Here is a 24,135-nt window from a genome sequence, read left to right on the forward strand (position 1 = left end):
TCACCCGAGCAGCAAATTTCTACTTAACCACCTGCTATCATGAGAGACATCAGGGCTGCATCTTTTGAGCCCAGTACTGAGCCTGAAAAGCGTTTCCAACCCCACCAACAAGTGAAACTTGCTAAAATATGCCTGGCTGCTCTTCTCTGAAATGCTTGGTTCTGCATACATTTTTAGCATACGTTTGCTCCTGCTGGGCCAGCCGAGCAGCAAATTTCTACTTAACCACCTGCTATCATGAGAGATATCAGGGCTGCATCTTTTGAGCCCAGTGCTGAGCCTGAAAAGCGTTTCCAACCCCACTTACAAGTGAAACTTGCTAAAATGTGCCTGGCTGCTCTTCACTGAAAAGCTTGGTTCTGCATACATTTTTGGCATACGTTTGCTCCTGCTGGGTCAGCCGAGCAGCAAATTTCTACTTAACCACCTGCTATCATGAGAGACATCAGGGCTGCATCTTTTGAGCCCAGTACTGAGCCTGAAAAGCGTTTCCAACCCCACTTACAAGTGAAACTTGCTAAAATGTGCCTGGCTGCTCTTCACTGAAAAGCTTGGTTCTGCATACATTTTTGGCATACGTTTGCTCCTGCTGGGTCAGCCGAGCAGCGAATTTCTACTTAACCACCTGCTATCATGAGAGAGATCGGGGCTGCATCTTTTGAGCCCAGTACTGAGCCTGAAAAGCGTTTCCAACCCCACTTACAAGTGAAACCTGCTAAAATGTGCCTGGCTGCTCTTCACTGAAGAGCTTGGTTCTGCATACATTTTTAGCATACGTTTGCTCCTGCTGGGTAAGCTGAGCAGCAAATTTCTACTTAACCACCTGCTATCATGAGAGAGATCAGGGCTGCATCTTTTGAGCCCAGTACTGAGCCTGAAAAGCATTTCCAACCCCACTTACAAGTGAAACTTGCTAAAATGTGCCTGGCTGCTCTTCACTGAAAAGCTTGGTTCTGCATACATTTTTAGCATATGTTTGCTCCTGCTGGGTTAGCGAGCAGCAAATTTCTACTTAACCACCTGCTATCATGAGAGACATCAGGGCTGCATCTTTTGAGCCTAGTACTGAGCCTGAAAAGCATTTCCAACCCCACTTACAAGTGAACTTTGCTAAAATGTGCCTGGCTGCTCTTCACTGAAAAGATCGGTTCTGCACACATTTTTAGCATACGTTTGCTCCTGCTGGGTCAGCCGAGCAGCAAATTTCTACTTAACCACCTGCTATCACGAGAGAGATCAGGGCTGCATCTTTTGAGCCCAGTACTGAGCCTGAAAAGCATTTCCAACCCCACTTACAAGTGAAACTTGCTAAAATGTGCCTGGCTGCTCTTCACTGAAATGCTTGGTTCTGCATACATTTTTAGCATACGTTTGCTCCTGCTGGGTCACCGGAGCAGCAAATTTCTACTTAACCACCTGCTATCATGAGAGACATCAGGGCTGCATCTTTTGAGCCCAGTACTGAGCCTGAAAAGCGTTTCCAACCCCACTTACAAGTGAAACCTGCTAAAATGTGCCTGGCTGCTCTTCACTGAAAAGCTTGGTTCTGCATACATTTTTAGCATACGTTTGCTCCTGCTGGGTCAGCCGAGCAACAAATTTCTACTTAACCACCTGCTATCATGAGAGACATCAGGGCTGCATCTTTTGAGCCCAGTACTGAGCCTGAAAAGCGTTTCCAACCCCACTTACAAGTGAAACTTGCTAGAATGTGCCTGGCTACTCTTCACTGAAAAGCTTGGTTCTGCATACATTTTTAGCATACATTTGCTCCTGGTGGGTCAGCCGAGCAGCAAATTTCTACTTAACCACCTGCTATCATGAGAGACATCAGGGCTGCATCTTTTGAGCCCAGTACTGAGCCTGAAAAGCGTTTCCAACCCCACTTACAAGTGAAACGTGCTAAAATGTGCCTGGCTGCTCTTCACTGAAAAGCTTGGTTCTGCATACATTTTTAGCATACGTTTGCTCCTGCAGGGTCAGCCGAGCAGCGAATTTCTACTTAACCACCTGCTATCATGAGAGACATCAGAGCTGCATCTTTTGAGCCCAGTACTAAGCCTGAAAAGCGTTTCCAACCCCACTTACAAGTGAAACTTGCTAAAATGTGCCTCTCTGCTCTTCACTGAAAAGCTGATTCTGCGTACATTTTTGGCATAGGTTTGCTCCTGCTGGGTCAGCCGAGCAGCAAATTTCTACTTAACCACCTGCTATCATGAGAGACATCAGGGCTGCATCTTTTGAGCCCAGTACTGAGCCTGAAAAGCATTTCCAACCCCACTTACAAGTGAAACTTGCTAAAATATGCCTGGCTGCTCTTCTCTGAAATGCTTGGTTCTACATACATTTTTAGCATACGTTTGCTCCTGCTGGGTCACCCGAGCAGCAAATTTCTACTTAACCACCTGCTATCATGAGAGACATCAGGGCTGCATCTTTTGAGCCCAGTACTGAGCCTGAAAAGCGTTTCCAACCCCACTTACAAGTGAAACCTGCTAAAATGTGCATCTTTTGAGCCCAGTACTGTGCCTGGCTGCTCTTCACTGAAAAGCTTGGTTCTGCATACATTTTTAGCATACGTTTGCTCCTGCTGGGTCAGCCGAGCAGCAAATTTCTACTTAACCACCTGCTATCATGAGAGACATCAGGGCTGCATCTTTTCAGCCCAGTACTGAGCCTGAAAAGTGTTTCCAACCCCACTTACAAGTGAAACTTGCTAAAATGTGCCTGGCTACTCTTCACTGAAAAGCTTGGTTCTGCATACATTTTTAGCATACCTTTGCTCCTGCTGGGTCAGCCGAGCAGCGAATTTCTACTTAACCACCTGCTATCATGAGAGAGATCAGGGCTGCATCTTTTGAGCCCAGTACTGAGCCTGAAAAGCGTTTCCAACCCCACTTACAAGTGAAACTTGCTAAAATGTGCCTGGCTGCTCTTCACTGAAGAGCTTGGTTCTGCATACATTTTTAGCATACGTTTGCTCCTGCTGGGTAAGCTGAGCAGCAAATTTCTACTTAACCACCTGCTATCATGAGAGACATCAGGGCTGCATCTTTTGAGCCCAGTACTGAGCCTGAAAAGCATTTCCAACCCCACTTACAAGTGAACTTTGCTAAAATGTGCCTGGCTGCTCTTCACTGAAAAGATCGGTTCTGCACACATTTTTAGCATACGTTTGCTCCTGCTGGGTCAGCCGAGCAGCAAATTTCTACTTAACCACCTGCTATCACGAGAGAGATCAGGGCTGCATCTTTTGAGCCCAGTACTGAGCCTGAAAAGCATTTCCAACCCCACTTACAAGTGAACTTTGCTAAAATGTGCCTGGCTGCTCTTCACTGAAAAGCTTGGTTCTGCACACATTTTTAGCATACGTTTGCTCCTGCTGGGTCAGCCGAGCAGCAAATTTCTACTTAACCACCTGCTATCATGAGAGACATCAGGGCTGCATCTTTTGAGCCCAGTACTGAGCCTGAAAAGCGTTTCCAACCCCACTTACAAGTGAAACTTGCTAAAATGTGCCTGGCTACTCTTCACTGAAAAGCTTGGTTCTGCATACATTTTTAGCATACATTTGCTCCTGGTGGGTCAGCCGAGCAGCAAATTTCTACTTAACCACCTGCTATCATGAGAGACATCAGGGCTGCATCTTTTGAGCCCAGTACTGAGCCTGAAAAGCGTTTCCAACCCCACTTACAAGTGAAACGTGCTAAAATGTGCCTGGCTGCTCTTCACTGAAAAGCTTGGTTCTGCATACATTTTTAGCATACGTTTGCTCCTGCAGGGTCAGCCGAGCAGCGAATTTCTACTTAACCACCTGCTATCATGAGAGACATCAGAGCTGCATCTTTTGAGCCCAGTACTAAGCCTGAAAAGCGTTTCCAACCCCACTTACAAGTGAAACTTGCTAAAATGTGCCTCTCTGCTCTTCACTGAAAAGCTGATTCTGCGTACATTTTTGGCATAGGTTTGCTCCTGCTGGGTCAGCCGAGCAGCAAATTTCTACTTAACCACCTGCTATCATGAGAGACATCAGGGCTGCATCTTTTGAGCCCAGTACTGAGCCTGAAAAGCGTTTCCAACCCCACTTACAAGTGAAACCTGCTAAAATGTACCTGGCTGCTCTTCACTGAAAAGCTTGGTTCTGCATACATTTTTAGCATACGTTTGCTCCTGCTGGGTCAGCCGAGCAGCAAATTTCTACTTAACCACCTGCTATCATGAGAGACATCAGGGCTGCATCTTTTGAGCCCAGTACTGAGCCTGAAAAGCGTTTCCAACCCCACTTACAAGTGAAACCTGCTAAAATGTACCTGGCTGCTCTTCACTGAAAAGCTTGGTTCTGCATACATTTTTAGCATACGTTTGCTCCTGCTGGGTCAGCCGAGCAGCAAATTTCTACTTAACCACCTGCTATCATGAGAGACATCAGGGCTGCATCTTTTCAGCCCAGTACTGAGCCTGAAAAGCGTTTCCAACCCCACTTACAAGTGAAACTTGCTAAAATGTGCCTGGCTGCTCTTCACTGAAAAGCTTGGTTCTGCATACATTTTTAGCATACATTTGCTCCTGGTGGGTCAGCCGAGCAGCAAATTTCTACTTAACCACCTGCTATCATGAGAGAGATCAGGGCTGCATCTTTTGAGCCCAGTACTGAGCTGAAAAGCGTTTCCAACCCCACTTACAAGTGAAACTTGCTAAAATGTGCCTGGCTGCTTTTCACTGAAATGCTTGGTTCTGCATACATTTTTAGCATACGTTTGCTCCTGCTGGGTCACCCGAGCAGCAAATTTCTACTTAACCACCTGCTATCATGAGAGACATCAGGGCTGCATCTTTTGAGCCCAGTACTGAGCCTGAAAAGCGTTTCCAACCCCACCAACAAGTGAAACTTGCTAAAATATGCCTGGCTGCTCTTCTCTGAAATGCTTGGTTCTACATACATTTTTAGCATACGTTTGCTCCTGCTGGGCCAGCCGAGCAGCAAATTTCTACTTAACCACCTGCTATCATGAGAGACATAAGGGCTGCATCTTTTGAGCCCAGTACTGAGCCTGAAAAGCGTTTCCAACCCCACTTACAAGTGAAACGTGCTAAAATGTGCCTGGCTGGTCTTCACTGAAAATCTTGGTTCTGCATAAATTTTTAGCATACGTTTGCTCCTGCTGGGTCAGCCGAGCAGCGAATTTCTACTTAACCACCTGCTATCATGAGAGACATTAGAGCTGCTTCTTTTGAGCCCAGTACTAAGCCTGAAAAGCGTTTCCAGCCCCACTTACAAGTGAAACTTGCTAAAGCTGCTCTTCACTGAAAAGCTTGGTTCTGCACACATTTTTAGCATACGTTTGCTCCTGCTGGGTCAGCCGAGCAGCAAATTTCTACTTAACCACATGCTATCATGAGAGACATCAGGGCTGCATCTTTTGAGCCCAGTACTGAGCCTGAAAAGCGTTTCCAACCCCACTTACAAGTGAAACTTGCTAAAATGTGCCTGGCTGCTCTTCACTGAAATGCTTGGTTCTGCATACATTTTTAGCATACGTTTGCTCCTGCTGGGTCAGCCGAGCAGCAAATTTCTACTTAACCACCTGCTATCATGAGAGACCTCAGGGCTGCATCTTTTGAGCCCAGTACTGAGCCTGAAAAGCGTTTCCAACCCCACTTACAAGTGAAACTTGCTAAAATGTGCCTGGCTGCTCTTCACTGAAATGCTTGGTTCTGCATACATTTTTAGCACACGTTTGCTCCTGCTGGGTCACCCGAGCAGCAAATTTCTACTTAACCACCTGCTATCATGAGAGACATCAGGGCTGCATCTTTTGAGCCCAGTACTGAGCCTGAAAAGCGTTTCCAACCCCACTTACAAGTGAAACCTGCTAAAATGTGCCTGGCTGCTCTTCACTGAAAAGCTTGGTTCTGCATACATTTTTAGCATACGTTTGCTCCTGCTGGGTCAGCCGAGCAGCAAATTTCTACTTAACCACCTGCTATCATGAGAGAGATCAGGGCTGCATCTTTTGAGCCCAGTACTGAGCCTGAAAAGCATTTCCAACCCCACTTACAAGTGAAACTTGCTAAAATGTGCCTGGCTGCTCTTCACTGAAAAGCTGATTCTGCGTACATTTTTGGCATAGGTTTGCCCCTGCTGGGTCAGCCGAGCAGCAAATTTCTACTTAACCACCTGCTATCATGAGAGACATCAGGGCTGCATCTTTTGAGGCCAGTACTAAGACTGAAAAGCGTTTCCAACCCCACTTACAAGTGAAACTTGCTAAAATGTGCCTAGCTGCTCTTCACTGAAAAGCTTGTTTCTGCATACATTTTTGGCATACGTTTGCTCCTACTGGGTCAGCCGAGCAGCGAATTTCTACTTAACCACCTGCTATCATGAGAGACATCAGGGCTGCATCTTTTGAGCCCAGTACTGAGCCTGAAAAGCGTTTCCAACCCCATTTACAAGTGAAACTTGCTAAAATGTGCCTGGCTGCTCTTCACTGAAATGCGTGGTTCTGCATACATTTTTAGCATACGTTTGCTCCTGCTGGGTCACCCGAGCAGCAAATTTCTACTTAGCCACCTGCTATCATGAGAGACATCAGGGCTGCATCTTTTGAGCCCAGTACTGAGCCTGAAAAGTGTTTCCCACCCCACTTACAAGTGAAACTTGCTAAAATGTGCCTCTCTGCTCTTCACTGAAAAGCTTGGTTCTGCATACATTTTTGGCATACGTTTGCTCCTGCTGGGTCAGCCGAGCAGCGAATTTCTACTTAACCACCTGCTATCATGAGAGAGATCGGGGCTGCATCTTTTGAGCCCAGTACTGAGCCTGAAAAGCGTTTCCAACCCCACTTACAAGTGAAACCTGCTCAAATGTGCCTGGCTGCTCTTCACTGAAGAGCTTGGTTCTGCATACATTTTTAGCATACATTTGCTCCTGCTGGGTAAGCTGAGCAGCAAATTTCTACTTAACCACCTGCTATCATGAGAGAGATCAGGGCTGCATCTTTTGAGCCCAGTACTGAGCCTGAAAAGCATTTCCAACCCCACTTACAAGGAAACTTGCTAAAATGTGCCTGGCTGCTCTTCACTGAAAAGCTTGGTTCTGCATACATTTTTAGCATATGTTTGCTCCTGCTGGGTTAGCCGAGCAGCAAATTTCTACTTAACCACCTGCTATCATGAGAGACATCAGGGCTGCATCTTTTGAGCCCAGTACTGAGCCTGAAAAGCATTTCCAACCCCACTTACAAGTGAACTTTGCTAAAATGTGCCTGGCTGCTCTTCACTGAAAAGATCGGTTCTGCACACATTTTTAGCATACGTTTGCTCCTGCTGGGTCAGCCGAGCAGCAAATTTCTACTTAACCACCTGCGTTCACGAGAGAGATCAGGGCTGCATCTTTTGAGCCCAGTACTGAGCCTGAAAAGCATTTCCAACCCCACTTACAAGTGAACTTTGCTAAAATGTGCCTGGCTGCTCTTCACTGAAAAGCTTGGTTCTGCACACATTTTTAGCATACGTTTGCTCCTGCTGGGTCAGCCGAGCAGCAAATTTCTACTTAACCACCTGCTATCATGAGAGACATCAGGGCTGCATCTTTTGAGCCCGGTACTGAGCCTGAAAAGCGTTTCCAACCCCACTTACAAGTGAAACTTGCTAAAATGTGCCTGGCTGCTCTTCACTGAAATGCTTGGTTCTGCATACATTTTTAGCATACGTTTGCTCCTGCTGGGTCACCGGAGCAGCAAATTTCTACTTAACCACCTGCTATCATGAGAGACATCAGGGCTGCATCTTTTGAGCCCAGTACTGAGCCTGAAAAGCGTTTCCAACCCCACTTACAAGTGAAACGTGCTAAAATTTGCCTGGCTGCTCTTCACTGAAAAGCTTGGTTCTGCATACATTTTTAGCATACCTTTGCTCCTGCTGGGTCAGCCGAGCAGCAAATTTCTACTTAACCACCTGCTATCATGAGAGACATCAGGGCTGCATCTTTTGAGCCCAGTACTGAGCCTGAAAAGCGTTTCCAACCCCACTTACAAGTGAAACTTGCTAAAATGTGCCTGGCTGCTCTTCACTGAAATGCTTGGTTCTGCATACATTTTTAGCATACGTTTGCTCCTGCTGGGTCACCGGAGCAGCAAATTTCTACTTAACCACCTGCTATCATGAGAGACATCAGGGCTGCATCTTTTCAGCCCAGTACTGAGCCTGAAAAGTGTTTCCAACCCCACTTACAAGTGAAACTTGCTAAAATGTGCCTGGCTACTCTTCACTGAAAAGCTTGGTTCTGCATACATTTTTAGCATACATTTGCTCCTGGTGGGTCAGCCGAGCAGCAAATTTCTACTTAACCACCTGCTATCATGAGAGACATCAGGGCTGCATCTTTTGAGCCCAGTACTGAGCCTGAAAAGCGTTTCCAACCCCACTTACAAGTGAAACGTGCTAAAATGTGCCTGGCTGCTCTTCACTGAAAAGCTTGGTTCTGCATACATTTTTAGCATACCTTTGCTCCTGCTGGGTCAGCCGAGCAGCGAATTTCTACTTAACCACCTGCTATCATGAGAGAGATCAGGGCTGCATCTTTTGAGCCCAGTACTGAGCCTGAAAAGCGTTTCCAACCCCACTTACAAGTGAAACTTGCTAAAATGTGCCTGGCTGCTTTTCACTGAAATGCTTGGTTCTGCATACATTTTTAGCATACGTTTGCTCCTGCTGGGTCACCCGAGCAGCAAATTTCTACTTAACCACCTGCTATCATGAGAGACATCAGGGCTGCATCTTTTGAGCCCAGTACTGAGCCTGAAAAGCGTTTCCAACCCCACCAACAAGTGAAACTTGCTAAAATATGCCTGGCTGCTCTTCTCTGAAATGCTTGGTTCTGCATACATTTTTAGCATACGTTTGCTCCTGCTGGGCCAGCCGAGCAGCAAATTTCTACTTAACCACCTGCTATCATGAGAGACATCAGGGCTGCATCTTTTGAGCCCAGTGCTGAGCCTGAAAAGCGTTTCCAACCCCACTTACAAGTGAAACTTGCTAAAATGTGCCTGGCTGCTCTTCACTGAAAAGCTTGGTTCTGCATACATTTTTGGCATACGTTTGCTCCTGCTGGGTCAGCCGAGCAGCGAATTTCTACTTAACCACCTGCTATCATGAGAGAGATCGGGGCTGCATCTTTTGAGCCCAGTACTGAGCCTGAAAAGCATTTCCAACCCCACTTACAAGTGAAACCTGCTAAAATGTGCCTGGCTGCTCTTCACTGAAGAGCTTGGTTCTGCATACATTTTTAGCATACGTTTGCTCCTGCTGGGTAAGCTGAGCAGCAAATTTCTACTTAACCACCTGCTATCATGAGAGAGATCAGGGCTGCATCTTTTGAGCCCAGTACTGAGCCTGAAAAGCATTTCCAACCCCACTTACAAGGAAACTTGCTAAAATGTGCCTGGCTGCTCTTCACTGAAAAGCTTGGTTCTGCATACATTTTTAGCATATGTTTGCTCCTGCTGGGTTAGCCGAGCAGCAAATTTCTACTTAACCACCTGCTATCATGAGAGACATCAGGGCTGCATCTTTTGAGCCCAGTACTGAGCCTGAAAAGCATTTCCAACCCCACTTACAAGTGAACTTTGCTAAAATGTGCCTGGCTGCTCTTCACTGAAAAGATCGGTTCTGCACACATTTTTAGCATACGTTTGCTCCTGCTGGGTCAGCCGAGCAGCAAATTTCTACTTAACCACCTGCGTTCACGAGAGAGATCAGGGCTGCATCTTTTGAGCCCAGTACTGAGCCTGAAAAGCATTTCCAACCCCACTTACAAGTGAACTTTGCTAAAATGTGCCTGGCTGCTCTTCACTGAAAAGCTTGGTTCTGCACACATTTTTAGCATACGTTTGCTCCTGCTGGGTCAGCCGAGCAGCAAATTTCTACTTAACCACCTGCTATCATGAGAGACATCAGGGCTGCATCTTTTGAGCCCAGTACTGAGCCTGAAAAGCGTTTCCAACCCCACTTACAAGTGAAACTTGCTAAAATGTGCCTGGCTGCTCTTCACTGAAATGCTTGGTTCTGCATACATTTTTAGCATACGTTTGCTCCTGCTGGGTCACCGGAGCAGCAAATTTCTACTTAACCACCTGCTATCATGAGAGACATCAGGGCTGCATCTTTTGAGCCCAGTACTGAGCCTGAAAAGCGTTTCCAACCCCACTTACAAGTGAAACTTGCTAAAATGTGCCTGGCTACTCTTCACTGAAAAGCTTGGTTCTGCATACATTTTTAGCATACATTTGCTCCTGGTGGGTCAGCCGAGCAGCAAATTTCTACTTAACCACCTGCTATCATGAGAGACATCAGGGCTGCATCTTTTGAGCCCAGTACTGAGCCTGAAAAGCGTTTCCAACCCCACTTACAAGTGAAACGTGCTAAAATGTGCCTGGCTGCTCTTCACTGAAAAGCTTGGTTCTGCATACATTTTTAGCATACGTTTGCTCCTGCAGGGTCAGCCGAGCAGCGAATTTCTACTTAACCACCTGCTATCATGAGAGACATCAGAGCTGCATCTTTTGAGCCCAGTACTAAGCCTGAAAAGCGTTTCCAACCCCACTTACAAGTGAAACTTGCTAAAATGTGCCTCTCTGCTCTTCACTGAAAAGCTGATTCTGCGTACATTTTTGGCATAGGTTTGCTCCTGCTGGGTCAGCCGAGCAGCAAATTTCTACTTTAACCACCTGCTATCATGAGAGACATCAGGGCTGCATCTTTTGAGGCCAGTACTGAGCCTGAAAAGCATTTCCAACCCCACTTACAAGTGAAACTTGTGCCTGGCTGCTCTTCACTGAAAAGCTTGGTTCTGCACACATTTTTAGCATACGTTTGCTCCTGCTGGGTCAGCCGAGCAGCAAATTTCTACTTAACCACCTGCTATCATGAGAGACATCAGGGCTGCATCTTTTGAGCCCAGTACTGAGCCTGAAAAGCGTTTCCAACCCCACTTACAAGTGAAACCTGCTAAAATGTACCTGGCTGCTCTTCACTGAAAAGCTTGGTTCTGCATACATTTTTAGCATACGTTTGCTCCTGCTGGGTCAGCCGAGCAGCAAATTTCTACTTAACCACTTGCTATCATGAGAGACATCAGGGCTGCATCTTTTCAGCCCAGTACTGAGCCTGAAAAGTGTTTCCAACCCCACTTACAAGTGAAACTTGCTAAAATGTGCCTGGCTGCTCTTCACTGAAAAGCTTGGTTCTGCATACATTTTTAGCATACGTTTGCTCCTGCTGGGTCAGCTGAGCAGCACATTTCTACTTAACCACCTGCTATCAGAGAGACATCAGGGCTGCATCTTTTGAGCCCAGTACTGAGCCTGAAAAGCGTTTCCAACCCCACTTACAAGTGAAACCTGCTAAAATGTGCCTGGCTGCTCTTCACTGAAAAGCTTGGTTCTGCATACATTTTTAGCATACCTTTGCTCCTGCTGGGTCAGCCGAGCAGCGAATTTCTACTTAACCACCTGCTATCATGAGAGAGATCAGGGCTGCATCTTTTGAGCCCAGTACTGAGCTGAAAAGCGTTTCCAACCCCACTTACAAGTGAAACTTGCTAAAATGTGCCTGGCTGCTTTTCACTGAAATGCTTGGTTCTGCATACATTTTTAGCATACGTTTGCTCCTGCTGGGCCAGCCGAGCAGCAAATTTCTACTTAACCACCTGCTATCATGAGAGACATAAGGGCTGCATCTTTTGAGCCCAGTACTGAGCCTGAAAAGCGTTTCCCACCCCACTTACAAGTGAAACTTGCTAAAATGTGCCTCTCTGCTCTTCACTGAAAAGCTGATTCTGCGTACATTTTTGGCATAGGTTTGCTCCTGCTGGGTCAGCCGAGCAGCAAATTTCTACTTAACCACCTGCTATCATGAGAGACATCAGGGCTGCATCTTTTGAGGCCAGTACTGAGCCTGAAAAGCATTTCCAACCCCACTTACAAGTGAAACCTGCTAAAATGTGCCTGGCTGCTCTTCACTGAAAAGCTTGGTTCTGCATACATTTTTAGCATACGTTTGCTCCTGCTGGGTCAGCCGAGCAGCAAATTTCTACTTAACCACCTGCTATCATGAGAGACATCAGGGCTGCATCTTTTCAGCCCAGTACTGAGCCTGAAAAGTGTTTCCAACCCCACTTACAAGTGAAACTTGCTAAAATGTGCCTGGCTACTCTTCACTGAAAAGCTTGGTTCTGCATACATTTTTAGCATACATTTGCTCCTGGTGGGTCAGCCGAGCAGCAAATTTCTACTTAACCACCTGCTATCATGAGAGACATCAGGGCTGCATCTTTTCAGCCCAGTACTGAGCCTGAAAAGCGTTTCCAACCCCACTTACAAGTGAAACTTGCTAAAATGTGCCTGGCTGCTTTTCACTGAAATGCTTGGTTCTGCATACATTTTTAGCATACGTTTGCTCCTGCTGGGTCACCCGAGCAGCAAATTTCTACTTAACCACCTGCTATCATGAGAGACATCAGGGCTGCATCTTTTGAGCCCAGTACTGAGCCTGAAAAGCGTTTCCAACCCCACTTACAAGTGAAACTTGCTAAAATGTGCCTGGCTGCTCTTCACTGAAAAGCTTGGTTCTGCATACATTTTTGGCATACGTTTGCTCCTTCTGGGTCAGCCGAGCAGCAAATTTCTACTTAACCACCTGCTATCATGAGAGACATCAGGGCTGCATCTTTTGAGCCCAGTACTGAGCCTGAAAAGCGTTTCCAACCCCACTTACAAGTGAAACTTGCTAAAATGTGCCTGGCTGCTCTTCACTGAAAAGCTTGGTTCTGCATACATTTTTGGCATACGTTTGCTCCTGCTGGGTCAGCCGAGCAGCGAATTTCTACTTAACCACCTGCTATCATGAGAGAGATCGGGGCTGCATCTTTTGAGCCCAGTACTGAGCCTGAAAAGCGTTTCCAACCCCACTTACAAGTGAAACCTGCTAAAATGTGCCTGGCTGCTCTTCACTGAAGAGCTTGGTTCTGCATACATTTTTAGCATACGTTTGCTCCTGCTGGGTAAGCTGAGCAGCAAATTTCTACTTAACCACCTGCTATCATGAGAGAGATCAGGGCTGCATCTTTTGAGCCCAGTACTGAGCCTGAAAAGCATTTCCAACCCCACTTACAAGTGAACTTTGCTAAAATGTGCCTGGCTGCTCTTCACTGAAAAGATCGGTTCTGCACACATTTTTAGCATACGTTTGCTCCTGCTGGGTCAGCCGAGCAGCAAATTTCTACTTAACCACCTGCTATCACGAGAGAGATCAGGGCTGCATCTTTTGAGCCCAGTACTGAGCCTGAAAAGCATTTCCAACCCCACTTACAAGTGAACTTTGCTAAAATGTGCCTGGCTGCTCTTCACTGAAAAGCTTGGTTCTGCACACATTTTTAGCATACGTTTGCTCCTGCTGGGTCAGCCGAGCAGCAAATTTCTACTTAACCACCTGCTATCATGAGAGACATCAGGGCTGCATCTTTTGAGCCCAGTACTGAGCCTGAAAAGCGTTTCCAACCCCACTTACAAGTGAAACCTGCTAAAATGTGCCTGGCTGCTCTTCACTGAAAAGCTTGGTTCTGCATACATTTTTAGCATACGTTTGCTCCTGCTGGGTCAGCCGAGCAACAAATTTCTACTTAACCACCTGCTATCATGAGAGACATCAGGGCTGCATCTTTTGAGCCCAGTACTGAGCCTGAAAAGCGTTTCCAACCCCACTTACAAGTGAAACTTGCTAAAATGTGCCTGGCTACTCTTCACTGAAAAGCTTGGTTCTGCATACATTTTTAGCATACATTTGCTCCTGGTGGGTCAGCCGAGCAGCAAATTTCTACTTAACCACCTGCTATCATGAGAGACATCAGGGCTGCATCTTTTGAGCCCAGTACTGAGCCTGAAAAGCGTTTCCAACCCCACTTACAAGTGAAACCTGCTAAAATGTGCCTGGCTGCTCTTCACTGAAAAGCTTGGTTCTGCATACATTTTTAGCATACGTTTGCTCCTGCTGGGTCAGCCGAGCAACAAATTTCTACTTAACCACCTGCTATCATGAGAGACATCAGGGCTGCATCTTTTGAGCCCAGTACTGAGCCTGAAAAGCGTTTCCAACCCCACTTACAAGTGAAACTTGCTAAAATGTGCCTGGCTACTCTTCACTGAAAAGCTTGGTTCTGCATACATTTTTAGCATACATTTGCTCCTGGTGGGTCAGCCGAGCAGCAAATTTCTACTTAACCACCTGCTATCATGAGAGACATCAGGGCTGCATCTTTTGAGCCCAGTACTGAGCCTGAAAAGCGTTTCCAACCCCACTTACAAGTGAAACGTGCTAAAATGTGCCTGGCTGCTCTTCACTGAAAAGCTTGGTTCTGCATACATTTTTAGCATACGTTTGCTCCTGCAGGGTCAGCCGAGCAGCGAATTTCTACTTAACCACCTGCTATCATGAGAGACATCAGAGCTGCATCTTTTGAGCCCAGTACTAGCCTGAAAAGCGTTTCCAACCCCACTTACAAGTGAAACTTGCTAAAATGTGCCTCTCTGCTCTTCACTGAAAAGCTGATTCTGCGTACATTTTTGGCATAGGTTTGCTCCTGCTGGGTCAGCCGAGCAGCAAATTTCTACTTAACCACCTGCTATCATGAGAGACATCAGGGCTGCATCTTTTGAGGCCAGTACTGAGCCTGAAAAGCATTTCCAACCCCACTTACAAGTGAAACTTGTGCCTGGCTGCTCTTCACTGAAAAGCTTGGTTCTGCACACATTTTTAGCATACGTTTGCTCCTGCTGGGTCAGCCGAGCAGCAAATTTCTACTTAACCACCTGCTATCATGAGAGACATCAGGGCTGCATCTTTTGAGCCCAGTACTGAGCCTGAAAAGCGTTTCCAACCCCACTTACAAGTGAAACCTGCTAAAATGTACCTGGCTGCTCTTCACTGAAAAGCTTGGTTCTGCATACATTTTTAGCATACGTTTGCTCCTGCTGGGTCAGCCGAGCAGCAAATTTCTACTTAACCACCTGCTATCATGAGAGACATCAGGGCTGCATCTTTTGAGCCCAGTACTGAGCCTGAAAAGCGTTTCCAACCCCACCAACAAGTGAAACTTGCTAAAATATGCCTGGCTGCTCTTCTCTGAAATGCTTGGTTCTACATACATTTTTAGCATACGTTTGCTCCTGCTGGGTCACCCGAGCAGCAAATTTCTACTTAACCACCTGCTATCATGAGAGACATCAGGGCTGCATCTTTTGAGCCCAGTACTGAGCCTGAAAAGCGTTTCCAACCCCACTTACAAGTGAAACCTGCTAAAATGTGCCTGGCTGCTCTTCACTGAAAAGCTTGGTTCTGCATACATTTTTAGCATACGTTTGCTCCTGCTGGGTCAGCCGAGCAGCAAATTTCTACTTAACCACCTGCTATCATGAGAGACATCAGGGCTGCATCTTTTCAGCCCAGTACTGAGCCTGAAAAGTGTTTCCAACCCCACTTACAAGTGAAACTTGCTAAAATGTGCCTGGCTACTCTTCACTGAAAAGCTTGGTTCTGCATACATTTTTAGCATACATTTGCTCCTGGTGGGTCAGCCGAGCAGCAAATTTCTACTTAACCACCTGCTATCATGAGAGACATCAGGGCTGCATCTTTTGAGCCCAGTACTGAGCCTGAAAAGCGTTTCCAACCCCACCAACAAGTGAAACTTGCTAAAATATGCCTGGCTGCTCTTCTCTGAAATGCTTGGTTCTGCATACATTTTTAGCATACGTTTGCTCCTGCTGGGCCAGCCGAGCAGCAAATTTCTACTTAACCACCTGCTATCATGAGAGACATCAGGGCTGCATCTTTTGAGCCCAGTGCTGAGCCTGAAAAGCGTTTCCAACCCCACTTACAAGTGAAACTTGCTAAAATGTGCCTGGCTGCTCTTCACTGAAAAGCTTGGTTCTGCATACATTTTTGGCATACGTTTGCTCCTGCTGGGTCAGCCGAGCAGCGAATTTCTACTTAACCACCTGCTATCATGAGAGAGATCGGGGCTGCATCTTTTGAGCCCAGTACTGAGCCTGAAAAGCGTTTCCAACCCCACTTACAAGTGAAACCTGCTAAAATGTGCCTGGCTGCTCTTCACTGAAGAGCTTGGTTCTGCATACATTTTTAGCATACGTTTGCTCCTGCTGGGTAAGCTGAGCAGCAAATTTCTACTTAACCACCTGCTATCATGAGAGAGATCAGGGCTGCATCTTTTGAGCCCAGTACTGAGCCTGAAAAGCATTTCCAACCCCACTTACAAGGAAACTTGCTAAAATGTGCCTGGCTGCTCTTCACTGAAAAGCTTGGTTCTGCATACATTTTTAGCATATGTTTGCTCCTGCTGGGTTAGCCGAGCAGCAAATTTCTACTTAACCACCTGCTATCATGAGAGACATCAGGGCTGCATCTTTTGAGCCCAGTACTGAGCCTGAAAAGCATTTCCAACCCCACTTACAAGTGAACTTTGCTAAAATGTGCCTGGCTGCTCTTCACTGAAAAGATCGGTTCTGCACACATTTTTAGCATACGTTTGCTCCTGCTGGGTCAGCCGAGCAGCAAATTTCTACTTAACCACCTGCGTTCACGAGAGAGATCAGGGCTGCATCTTTTGAGCCCAGTACTGAGCCTGAAAAGCATTTCCAACCCCACTTACAAGTGAACTTTGCTAAAATGTGCCTGGCTGCTCTTCACTGAAAAGCTTGGTTCTGCACACATTTTTAGCATACGTTTGCTCCTGCTGGGTCAGCCGAGCAGCAAATTTCTACTTAACCACCTGCTATCATGAGAGACATCAGGGCTGCATCTTTTGAGCCCAGTACTGAGCCTGAAAAGCGTTTCCAACCCCACTTACAAGTGAAACTTGCTAAAATGTGCCTGGCTGCTCTTCACTGAAATGCTTGGTTCTGCATACATTTTTAGCATACGTTTGCTCCTGCTGGGTCACCGGAGCAGCAAATTTCTACTTAACCACCTGCTATCATGAGAGACATCAGGGCTGCATCTTTTCAGCCCAGTACTGAGCCTGAAAAGTGTTTCCAACCCCACTTACAAGTGAAACTTGCTAAAATGTGCCTGGCTACTCTTCACTGAAAAGCTTGGTTCTGCATACATTTTTAGCATACATTTGCTCCTGGTGGGTCAGCCGAGCAGCAAATTTCTACTTAACCACCTGCTATCATGAGAGACATCAGGGCTGCATCTTTTGAGCCCAGTACTGAGCCTGAAAAGCGTTTCCAACCCCACTTACAAGTGAAACGTGCTAAAATGTGCCTGGCTGCTCTTCACTGAAAAGCTTGGTTCTGCATACATTTTTAGCATACCTTTGCTCCTGCTGGGTCAGCCGAGCAGCAAATTTCTACTTAACCACCTGCTATCATGAGAGACATCAGGGCTGCATCTTTTGAGCCCAGTATTGAGCCTGAAAAGCGTTTCCAACCCCACTTACAAGTGAAACTTGCTAAAATGTGCCTGGCTGCTCTTCACTGAAATGCTTGGTTCTGCATACATTTTTAGCATACGTTTGCTCCTGCTGGGTCACCGGAGCAGCAAATTTCTACTTAACCACCTGCTATCATGAGAGACATCAGGGCTGCATCTTTTCAGCCCAGTACTGAGCCTGAAAAGTGTTTCCAACCCCACTTACAAGTGAAACTTGCTAAAATGTGCCTGGCTACTCTTCACTGAAAAGCTTGGTTCTGCATACATTTTTAGCATACATTTGCTCCTGGTGGGTCAGCCGAGCAGCAAATTTCTACTTAACCACCTGCTATCATGAGAGACATCAGGGCTGCATCTTTTGAGCCCAGTACTGAGCCTGAAAAGCGTTTCCAACCCCACTTACAAGTGAAACGTGCTAAAATGTGCCTGGCTGCTCTTCACTGAAAAGCTTGGTTCTGCATACATTTTTAGCATACCTTTGCTCCTGCTGGGTCAGCCGAGCAGCGAATTTCTACTTAACCACCTGCTATCATGAGAGAGATCAGGGCTGCATCTTTTGAGCCCAGTACTGAGCCTGAAAAGCGTTTCCAACCCCACCAACAAGTGAAACTTGCTAAAATATGCCTGGCTGCTCTTCTCTGAAATGCTTGGTTCTGCATACATTTTTAGCATACGTTTGCTCCTGCTGGGCCAGCCGAGCAGCAAATTTCTACTTAACCACCTGCTATCATGAGAGACATCAGGGCTGCATCTTTTGAGCCCAGTGCTGAGCCTGAAAAGCGTTTCCAACCCCACTTACAAGTGAAACTTGCTAAAATGTGCCTGGCTGCTCTTTACTGAAAAGCTTGGTTCTGCATACATTTTTGGCATACGTTTGCTCCTGCTGGGTAAGCTGAGCAGCAAATTTCTACTTAACCACCTGCTATCATGAGAGAGATCAGGGCTGCATCTTTTGAGCCCAGTACTGAGCCTGAAAAGCATTTCCAACCCCACTTACAAGTGAACTTTGCTAAAATGTGCCTGGCTGCTCTTCACTGAAAAGATCGGTTCTGCACACATTTTTAGCATACGTTTGCTCCTGCTGGGTCAGCCGAGCAGCAAATTTCTACTTAACCACCTGCGTTCACGAGAGAGATCAGGGCTGCATCTTTTGAGCCCAGTACTGAGCCTGAAAAGCATTTCCAACCCCACTTACAAGTGAACTTTGCTAAAATGTGCCTGGCTGCTCTTCACTGAAAAGCTTGGTTCTGCACACATTTTTAGCATACGTTTGCTCCTGCTGGGTCAGCCGAGCAGCAAATTTCTACTTAACCACCTGCTATCATGAGAGACATCAGGGCTGCATCTTTTGAGCCCAGTACTGAGCCTGAAAAGCGTTTCCAACCCCACTTACAAGTGAAACTTGCTAAAATGTGCCTGGCTGCTCTTCACTGAAATGCTTGGTTCTGCATACATTTTTAGCATACGTTTGCTCCTGCTGGGTCACCGGAGCAGCAAATTTCTACTTAACCACCTGCTATCATGAGAGACATCAGGGCTGCATCTTTTGAGCCCAGTACTGAGCCTGAAAAGCGTTTCCAACCCCACTTACAAGTGAAACCTGCTAAAATGTGCCTGGCTGCTCTTCACTGAAAAGCTTGGTTCTGCATACATTTTTAGCATACGTTTGCTCCTGCTGGGTCAGCCGAGCAACAAATTTCTACTTAACCACCTGCTATCATGAGAGACATCAGGGCTGCATCTTTTGAGCCCAGTACTGAGCCTGAAAAGCGTTTCCAACCCCACTTACAAGTGAAACTTGCTAAAATGTGCCTGGCTACTCTTCACTGAAATGCTTGGTTCTGCATACATTTTTAGCATACGTTTGCTCCTGCTGGGTCACCGGAGCAGCAAATTTCTACTTAACCACCTGCTATCATGAGAGACATCAGGGCTGCATCTTTTGAGCCCAGTACTGAGCCTGAAAAGCGTTTCCAACCCCACTTACAAGTGAAACCTGCTAAAATGTGCCTGGCTGCTCTTCACTGAAAAGCTTGGTTCTGCATACATTTTTAGCATACGTTTGCTCCTGCTGGGTCAGCCGAGCAACAAATTTCTACTTAACCACCTGCTATCATGAGAGACATCAGGGCTGCATCTTTTGAGCCCAGTACTGAGCCTGAAAAGCGTTTCCAACCCCACTTACAAGTGAAACTTGCTAAAATGTGCCTGGCTACTCTTCACTGAAAAGCTTGGTTCTGCATACATTTTTAGCATACATTTGCTCCTGGTGGGTCAGCCGAGCAGCAAATTTCTACTTAACCACCTGCTATCATGAGAGACATCAGGGCTGCATCTTTTGAGCCCAGTACTGAGCCTGAAAAGCGTTTCCAACCCCACTTACAAGTGAAACGTGCTAAAATGTGCCTGGCTGCTCTTCACTGAAAAGCTTGGTTCTGCATACATTTTTAGCATACGTTTGCTCCTGCAGGGTCAGCCGAGCAGCGAATTTCTACTTAACCACCTGCTATCATGAGAGACATCAGAGCTGCATCTTTTGAGCCCAGTACTAAGCCTGAAAAGCGTTTCCAACCCCACTTACAAGTGAAACTTGCTAAAATGTGCCTCTCTGCTCTTCACTGAAAAGCTGATTCTGCGTACATTTTTGGCATAGGTTTGCTCCTGCTGGGTCAGCCGAGCAGCAAATTTCTACTTAACCACCTGCTATCATGAGAGACATCAGGGCTGCATCTTTTGAGGCCAGTACTGAGCCTGAAAAGCATTTCCAACCCCACTTACAAGTGAAACTTGTGCCTGGCTGCTCTTCACTGAAAAGCTTGGTTCTGCACACATTTTTAGCATACGTTTGCTCCTGCTGGGTCAGCCGAGCAGCAAATTTCTACTTAACCACCTGCTATCATGAGAGACATCAGGGCTGCATCTTTTGAGCCCAGTACTGAGCCTGAAAAGCGTTTCCAACCCCACTTACAAGTGAAACCTGCTAAAATGTACCTGGCTGCTCTTCACTGAAAAGCTTGGTTCTGCATACATTTTTAGCATACGTTTGCTCCTGCTGGGTCAGCCGAGCAGCAAATTTCTACTTAACCACCTGCTATCATGAGAGACATCAGGGCTGCATCTTTTCAGCCCAGTACTGAGCCTGAAAAGTGTTTCCAACCCCACTTACAAGTGAAACTTGCTAAAATGTGCCTGGCTGCTCTTCACTGAAAAGCTTGGTTCTGCATACATTTTTAGCATACGTTTGCTCCTGCTGGGTCAGCTGAGCAGCACATTTCTACTTAACCACCTGCTATCAGAGAGACATCAGGGCTGCATCTTTTGAGCCCAGTACTGAGCTGAAAAGCGTTTCCAACCCCACTTACAAGTGAAACTTGCTAAAATGTGCCTGGCTGCTTTTCACTGAAATGCTTGGTTCTGCATACATTTTTAGCATACGTTTGCTCCTGCTGGGCCAGCCGAGCAGCAAATTTCTACTTAACCACCTGCTATCATGAGAGACATAAGGGCTGCATCTTTTGAGCCCAGTACTGAGCCTGAAAAGCGTTTCCCACCCCACTTACAAGTGAAACTTGCTAAAATGTGCCTCTCTGCTCTTCACTGAAAAGCTTGGTTCTGCATACATTTTTGGCATACATTTGCTCCTGCTGGGTTAGCCGAGCAGTGAATTTCTACTTAACCAACTGCTATCATGAGACACATCAGGGCTGCATCTTTTGAGCCCAGTACTGAGCCTGAAAAGCGTTTCCCACCCCACTTACAAGTGAAACTTGCTAAAGCTGCTCTTCACTGAAAAGCTTGGTTCTGCACACATTTTTATCATACGTTTGCTCCTGCTGGGTCAGCCGAGCAGCAAATTTCTACTTAACCACCTGCTATCATGAGAGACATCAGGGCTGCATCTTTTGAGCCCAGTACTGAGCCTGAAAAGCGTTTCCAACCCCACTTACAAGTGAAACTTGCTAAAATGTGCCTGGCTGGTCTTCACTGAAAATCTTGGTTCTGCATACATTTTTAGCATACGTTTGCTCCTGCTGGGTCAGCCGAGCAGCGAATTTCTACTTAACCACCTGCTATCATGAGAGACATTAGAGCTGCTTCTTTTGAGCCCAGTACTAAGCCTGAAAAGCGTTTCCAGCCCCACTTACAAGTGAAACGTGCTAAAATGTGCCTGGCTGCTCTTCACTGAAAAGCTTGGTTCTGCATACATTTTTAGCATACCTTTGCTCCTGCTGGGTCAGCCGAGCAGCGAATTTCTACTTAACCACCTGCTATCATGAGAGAGATCAGGGCTGCATCTTTTGAGCCCAGTACTGAGCCTGAAAACCGTTTCCAACCCCACTTACAAGTGAAACTTGCTAAAATGTGCCTGGCTGCTTTTCACTGAAATGCTTGGTTCTGCATACATTTTTAGCATACGTTTGCTCCTGCTGGGTCACCCGAGCAGCAAATTTCTACTTAACCACCTGCTATCATGAGAGACATCAGGGCTGCATCTTTTGAGCCCAGTACTGAGCCTGAAAAGCGTTTCCAACCCCACCAACAAGTGAAACTTGCTAAAATATGCCTGGCTGCTCTTCTCTGAAATGCTTGGTTCTGCATACATTTTTAGCATACGTTTGCTCCTGCTGGGCCAGCCGAGCAGCAAATTTCTACTTAACCACCTGCTATCATGAGAGACATCAGGGCTGCATCTTTTGAGCCCAGTGCTGAGCCTGAAAAGCGTTTCCAACCCCACTTACAAGTGAAACTTGCTAAAATGTGCCTGGCTGCTCTTCACTGAAAAGCTTGGTTCTGCATACATTTTTGGCATACGTTTGCTCTTGCTGGGTCAGCCGAGCAGCAAATTTCTACTTAACCACCTGCTATCATGAGAGACATCAGGGCTGCATCTTTTGAGCCCAGTACTGAGCCTGAAAAGCGTTTCCAACCCCACTTACAAGTGAAACTTGCTAAAATGTGCCTGGCTGCTCTTCACTGAAAAGCTTGGTTCTGCATACATTTTTGGCATACGTTTGCTCCTGCTGGGTCAGCCGAGCAGCGAATTTCTACTTAACCACCTGCTATCATGAGAGAGATCGGGGCTGCATCTTTTGAGCCCAGTACTGAGCCTGAAAAGCGTTTCCAACCCCACTTACAAGTGAAACCTGCTAAAATGTGCCTGGCTGCTCTTCACTGAAGAGCTTGGTTCTGCATACATTTTTAGCATACGTTTGCTCCTGCTGGGTAAGCTGAGCAGCAAATTTTTACTTAACCACCTGCTATCATGAGAGAGATCAGGGCTGCATCTTTTGAGCCCAGTACTGAGCCTGAAAAGCATTTCCAACCCCACTTACAAGTGAAACTTGCTAAAATGTGCCTGGCTGCTCTTCACTGAAAAGCTTGGTTCTGCATACATTTTTAGCATATGTTTGCTCCTGCTGGGTTAGCCGAGCAGCAAATTTCTACTTAACCACCTGAGAGACATCAGGGCTGCAAATTTCTACTTAACCACCTGCTATCATGAGAGACATCAGGGCTGCATCTTTTGAGCCCAGTACTGAGCCTGAAAAGCGTTTCCAACCCCACTTACAAGTGAAACCTGCTAAAATGTGCCTGGCTGCTCTTCACTGAAATGCTTGGTTCTGCATACATTTTTAGCATACGTTTGCTCCTGCTGGGTCACCGGAGCAGCAAATTTCTACTTAACCACCTGCTATCATGAGAGACATCAGGGCTGCATCTTTTGAGCCCAGTACTGAGCCTGAAAAGCGTTTCCAACCCCACTTACAAGTGAAACCTGCTAAAATGTGCCTGGCTGCTCTTCACTGAAAAGCTTGGTTCTGCATACATTTTTAGCATACGTTTGCTCCTGCTGGGTCAGCCGAGCAACAAATTTCTACTTAACCACCTGCTATCATGAGAGACATCAGGGCTGCATCTTTTGAGCCCAGTACTGAGCCTGAAAAGCGTTTCCAACCCCACTTACAAGTGAAACGTGCTAAAATGTGCCTGGCTGCTCTTCACTGAAAAGCTTGGTTCTGCATACATTTTTAGCATACGTTTGCTCCTGCAGGGTCAGCCGAGCAGCGAATTTCTACTTAACCACCTGCTATCATGAGAGACATCAGAGCTGCATCTTTTGAGCCCAGTACTGAGCCTGAAAAGCGTTTCCAACCCCACTTACAAGTGAAACTTGCTAAAATGTGCCTCTCTGCTCTTCACTGAAAAGCTTGGTTCTGCATACATTTTTAGCATACCTTTGCTCCTGCTGGGTCAGCCGAGCAGCGAATTTCTACTTAACCACCTGCTATCATGAGAGAGATCAGGGCTGCATCTTTTGAGCCCAGTACTGAGCTGAAAAGCGTTTCCAACCCCACTTACAAGTGAAACTTGCTAAAATGTGCCTGGCTGCTTTTCACTGAAATGCTTGGTTCTGCATACATTTTTAGCATACGTTTGCTCCTGCTGGGTCACCCGAGCAGCAAATTTCTACTTAACCACCTGCTATCATGAGAAACATCAGGGCTGCATCTTTTGAGCCCAGTACTGAGCCTGAAAAGCGTTTCCAACCCCACCAACAAGTGAAACTTGCTAAAATATGCCTGGCTGCTCTTCTCTGAAATGCTTGGTTCTACATACATTTTT

Source organism: Lissotriton helveticus, chromosome 5_1, assembly GCF_964261635.1.
Source record: "Lissotriton helveticus chromosome 5_1, aLisHel1.1, whole genome shotgun sequence".
Lineage (NCBI taxonomy): Eukaryota > Metazoa > Chordata > Amphibia > Caudata > Salamandridae > Lissotriton > Lissotriton helveticus.